This window comes from Schistocerca piceifrons, chromosome 2, assembly GCF_021461385.2.
Source record: "Schistocerca piceifrons isolate TAMUIC-IGC-003096 chromosome 2, iqSchPice1.1, whole genome shotgun sequence".
Taxonomy (NCBI): Eukaryota; Metazoa; Arthropoda; class Insecta; order Orthoptera; family Acrididae; genus Schistocerca; species Schistocerca piceifrons.
In genome coordinates this window covers 608,375,569-608,381,568 of record NC_060139.1, presented here as the reverse complement: position 1 = coordinate 608,381,568, position 6,000 = coordinate 608,375,569, and the positions used below count along the sequence as shown (strand labels likewise).

Below are 6,000 nucleotides of genomic sequence, written 5' to 3'. Positions count from 1 at the left end.
TGTACATCACATCTACCGATTTCCGTCCCATTCAAATAATATCCTCGTTTTCTTCTTTTTTTCCCTTCTTTGTTGTATGTGTGTGTTGCTGTGTATTGCTATATTACTTATCAGCTCATGCGAATACGTTAACTTTTTTCCAGAAAGTGTTGACGCTTTATTAAGTTAGTACTTCAATTCTCACGTTCATACAAAACTGAATGTTGAGAGAATACTTCCTTTTTCTATTCAAGGTGTCGGCGACACCCTTGTTTTTTAACGTGATCCAAGATGCCGTCGAGCACATAAAAGACGAAGCCCAAGAGATTGCCAACAACATCAACCAGGGCATACAGGATGCAATTAATCAGGTCAGCAACAGCAGCAGCGAAGCCGCAGCCAACGCCACCGCTTCTGCTGACGACAGCAGCTCTGCAGTGAGTAGCCACTTCTCATATCTGCCTCTTAGCACATAAGAAATTATTCCACACGTTGCTTACATACAGTATATATTCTTTATAAGCGAATTTTGCGCATCGTAATTAGCTAGTCTATTCGGTCTATTTACCAAAGTATTTATGGCCACTAATGCCACAATAACGAGTTTTCTGTAACGAAATGACAAATAACCACAGGCTCCACGATAGCTGTTAGTTCTTTGGCTGAGAGATAGCTTTCCAGCTATAGAACGATATTTATTCCACATCTACTTAAACCCTCTCCAAACCGATGTTAATGCTTGACAAAGTATACTTAGCATTGTACCATATACCCAGGGTTTCTTCCCATTCCAGTCGCGTATGGAGTACGAGAAGCACGACTGCTTAACGGCCTCTGTGCATACTACAATCAATCTAACCATGTCTTCGTGGTCCCTTTGGCAGTAGTGCCTATCGGGTTCATCTCTAGGTTTTTCGGTTGATATTGGACCTTGCAATTTCGTAAAAGGAATTTTGCAGGATAATCGACAATTCAGGTGTTCCAGTAATTTAGTGACGCGCTCCCGTAATTCAAACGAACCTGTAGCTATTTTATAATTTAATGGTGTACGGTTAAAAAAACATCAGTTCAGGTTGGATATATTTCTACAAACAATACATATGTAAAAATTGTCACACGAATGAACAAACAAATTAATTTTGAATGCATTATGGGAACAGCAGTGATCAATGTCTTGTAAATAATTACTATTAAAAACAGTCTTGATCACGATTTATTTTATAAGGTGACCGGTTTCGACCACTACTGTGGTCATCTTCAGACCATTGAGTGGAAACCCCTTTCTGTTGGAGAATCACAACTACTCCAACAGAAAGGGGTTTCCACTCAATGGTCTGAGGATGACCACAGTAGTGGTCGAAACCGGTCACCTTATAAAATAAATCGTGATCAAGACTGTTTTTAATAGTAATTATAAACAAATTAATAATTTTAATAATTAATTATTTTTTATACTTCCAGACTTGTTACTTTTTAATATTAGGCATTTAATTAGTCGATAATTGTTAAGTCGCTCAGGTGTCTCTTTCATCTAATGAGGAATACTCAACAAAATACTTGTTACACGATATCAGCATTAGGTGTTGGTAAACGAGACCGACAAAAGACACAGGATAAGACTGGTGATAGGTTTGGACACCATAAAGTTTTACTAAACCTAACATGTAAGGTCAAATGCCGTATGCGGAATTTTTCTGACGCACAGCACATTGTTGTCAGTTAGTGAAACGTCGGAGCAATTGTCTTATGCCAGTAGATCCTATCTATTGACGGATGCTGCGTTTCGTTACGATGTGACTGAGGTGTAACTAACATGCAAACACGCCTCAAGAAGTCAAATTGCCTTTCGAAACAAATAACTGAGAATTATCGAGACAGCTCGACATTTTCAGCATATGTAGCATTGATTCATTGGTGTTCACACCATTTGCACTCAACAGAGATAATCAGGAGGGAAGTATTGGGCCCTTTTGGAGTATTTTGGTACATATCAGAACAGTTTCAGTAGTCTCGTGCTATCATACTATCGTATAAATACCATTGTACTAGTATAGTAATACCAGTGTTGACACCGTACCTGAAAGCAAAATGCGATTGTTTGATCGCTCCTGTACAAATACTGTGTTTCACTGCCTCACTTCGGCTAGACTTGTCGTCATTATGCTACAGTGGTAGTTGTGCCTGGTAGAATTATATCATGAACCTACTGAGACTGTTTTGGTAAGTGCTAAAGTATTCCACAATATCCCAGGCACTGTTACATGTCAAAAGAACACAAGCGGTAGTGAAAATGATAGAATGTTAACGTGCAGCTGAGATGTTGATTTACGTATTCCAAAAAATATCAACATCCATTACTGCATACATGTTGTAACTGTATGCATGGAAGAGGCAGGGTCTCCACACTGTGTAGCGTTCCTGTGTCTACATTAGCATATATCCGGGGGACATCACTTCCTCTGCTTCCAGCAATATTGTCTGTCAGGACAGGGAGGAAACCACGTGGACGCCAAATCACGAACCAGAGCTCATATAGCTCTGCTGAGTGGTTTGGTTGCAAATGCGCCGTTCAAGAACAGTGCACTTGAATTAAAACAGTGTAAGACAGGAAGTGGTCTTTTGTCCCCACTGTTCAATCTATACATCTAAGAAGCAGTGAAGGAAATTAAAGAAAGGACCTACAGAGGGATTAAAATTTAGAGTGCTAGGATATCGATGATAAGATTCGCCAGAACATTGGTACCCTCAATGAAAGTGAAGAATTGGAGGACATGTTGTATGGAATGAATCCTATAATGAGTACAGAGTATTGATTGATAGTAAACCGAATACATACCAAAGTAATGACGAGTAACAAAAATGTGATTAGTAATAAACTTAGCATCACAAATGAGGATCACGAAGTAGATGAAGTTAAGGAGTTGTTCTACCTTGGAAGCAAAATAACATATGACGGATGAAGAGAGGAGCAGAGGGGAAGAAGCCATTGCTACCCAAGAAAAATCTGCTAGTATGAAACATTGACCTTAATCTGAGGAAGAAATTTCTGGTAATAAACGTTTCGATCACAGCACTGTATGGTAGTGACTCATGGACAATTGTAAAACTGGAAGGCAAGAGTATCGAAACATCTGAGATGTGGTGCTGCAGAAGGATATTGAAAAACGAGGAATCAGAAGTTGCTCTGTAGAACTGGAAAAGAAAGGAATATAGAAAACACTGACAAGATGAAATAACAGGGTGACGGGATATTTTTTAAGACATCAGGGAATAGCTCTCATGTACTAAAGTGAGCTGTAAAGGATAAAAACTTTAAAGGAAGTGTAGATTGTAATACAGATAACATGTGCTAGAGGACCTAGAGTGCAAATGCTACTCTAAGATGAAGAGGAATTCATCGAGGTCGAATCGAACCAGTCACAAGACGGAGGACTTCAAGGAAAAAATAGTACGCCACTTTGTAGATGAGAAGTCATTTTACGTAGTAATTAATTTTTGACCACCACGCTGGAAGCTCTTGAGCTGGTGGTGATTAAGTTGCATTATTTGATGCAGACGATAATTTGTAATAATGAAACTGACTATGTTTTAAAATATACATGTGAGTGTGACATTTGGAGTCATTGTGACATGTTACAGGTATCAGCAGACAGCGAAACTGAGGAGGACGCATCTGACTACGCATCTGATTCTGCATCTGACTCCACATCCAACTCTGCATCTGACTCTACATCCGACTCCGCATCTGACTCTACATCCAACTCCGCATCTGACTCCACGTCTGACTCTACATCCGACTCCACATCTGATTCCGCATCTGACTCCGCATCTGACTCTGCATCTGACTCCAGCTCCTCATAAGGAGACGGGATGGAGAGTGAAAGTGAGACTGAGAGCCTCTGAGCATGAGGAGGTTCACAGGACAACATCTATACCTGTGTTCATGGCATTACTCTGAAATTTCCCGTTTTAGCCGTTAATATCGTGATTTTGATCATTTAATTCCTTACAATAACAGTGCCAAATCTTAGAAATAAACATCTCTGACTCACATGTGTAGTGTTGTTATTGTCCGTATTGTAACTAACCCCTGTTAACCTTCTATATGGTGCACCTGCAGCTTTATTAAGGAAACTTTAGTCTCCATACTGACAGTTCTTGCGTGAGACATAATGTTTTACGTATTTTAAGATCGCAGTTTTCACGACCTCGTCTTGGGACAGGGCTGGGGAAGTAAATCGGCTGGTCTTTTTCAAAGAAAGCATTCCAAGAAGCTGAACAACATTTGAAACACCTCTATATTGCTCTTGAAGTTTTTCTTTACTGTACTTCAGTCAGGTAAACAAATTAAGAACGTTGGAAAAAGATATAATTTTTACAGATTTTTCAAAAATGTCCCAGACATAGAGGTATAACAGCGTGAAGTAGATGCCATGATATTTCCCTCGTGTCTGCTGTCGGCCTTTAAGACCAACATGACATAAAACAGCAGCTATATTCTGATAAGATGTGCTGCTGGTGACTAGTCGCACTGAAGAGAAATCAGAAACAAAGTCCACATGAAGGCCGCAAAACAGCCACTGTGTGAGCGCCAGGAAGATGTTCTTGCAGTTCCAAAGTGATAGGTACTATCATGCTCAAGACTATCCAAACGACCTGATTTGCATGCAGCCCAAATAATGTAACTTTCTTCTCGGTCCTCTGATCACTTTTGGGTACAGTCGTTTGTGTATACAAAATGGTTTCAAGTGACCACTATAGAGCACTGCTCTGAATGGCAATAACTCTAGATGTAAACAAACACCACAATACTGCAAGTATTAAGAAACGACTTATTAGAGATGAGGCAGTCCTTAACGCTTGTAAACTCAAATTTATTATAAAATTTCTAATATGTAACAACTCTCATTAGTAACTAATGACCATAACTGTGCCACACAAATCATTCTGTAATTATCACTCAGAACTATTTTTTTCTGCATGCGAATAAAGGATTTCACAGCTATGTTTAAAATAATAAAGGATTTGTCTAAGTACCTGAACTCCGAAAATTCTACGATAATTCGAAGTATTTTTGCTCTCTAAAAGTCTTTCTAACCAGCCTTTAATCATTGTTCACTTTGTGAGTGAGCTTCTATAAACTGGTTCATGAACTAACCAGTTAGAAAAACTCTGATGAACAGCGTCAAGTGCTCAATAGAAGGGTCACTATCAACAAAGTATCAAGATGCACATGCTCGCACTAGGTGTTAGGGGTATAAGTGCAGACACTTTTATTGGTGACTGTGCACAGCGTACTGAACAACATTACATCATCTACTTGATTTGGAAACCGATAATTATAGCTATTAGGAATAGTATGTTTTTAAGTTGGCTAGTGCCTCCAAGTACATGTGGTAAGAGTAAGACAAGTTGAAGTGCGCAGGCCAAACAGTTAGCCTGTACTGGCAGGTGTAGTCCACTGAGTGTTGCAGTTACGACTATGGAGAAAACGTCATGCAGTAAACTGTGTGACATGTTCGGAGGAACACTATTAGACACGGAGGAAAAATAACACACTGTAATGGGTACATGTTAAGGCACCAATGATCATAACATCTGCGCTTACACCACTAACACTGACATGGCCAATCAATACGTAATAACGATTTTAGAAATAACGCCAACTGAATGTGGAAGGACTAGGCAAGGTTCAGAGAATACATCTTCCACCCTTTAGTTTACACTTTTTATTTGAACAAGAACATAAGAAAACATTTCCAGTGTTTTGATAAATATAACAACGGGTTTCAAAGAGTTTAAATAGATAACATGTAGCCTAGATATAGGGGTACTTAGCGCTGAAGTCCTTGAGACTGATTTACAGCTGTCTAATTCTTAAAGGAAGCTTTAACGACGTAAGAGAGAGAAACAATATAAGAGACTCCGTAAAAATATGGTTTCAAATCCTTTAAAACTCCCAATGAGTTTAAAATGTTTAGCGATAAACAAGCAACAAGAATTTTTTTTGAAGAAAGGATT

The 6,000-nt window shown here is 39.0% G+C and overlaps 1 long non-coding RNA gene across 1 annotated transcript; it reads left to right on the top strand.

Moving 5' to 3' along the window:
* Positions 1-237: 237 nt before the first annotated feature.
* Positions 238-4,032, top strand: LOC124777291. Its single transcript, XR_007015706.1, has 2 exons — positions 238-416; positions 3,619-4,032. It is a non-coding gene; the product is annotated as an uncharacterized LOC124777291 (long non-coding RNA).
* The last annotated feature ends 1,968 nt before the right edge of the window (positions 4,033-6,000 follow it).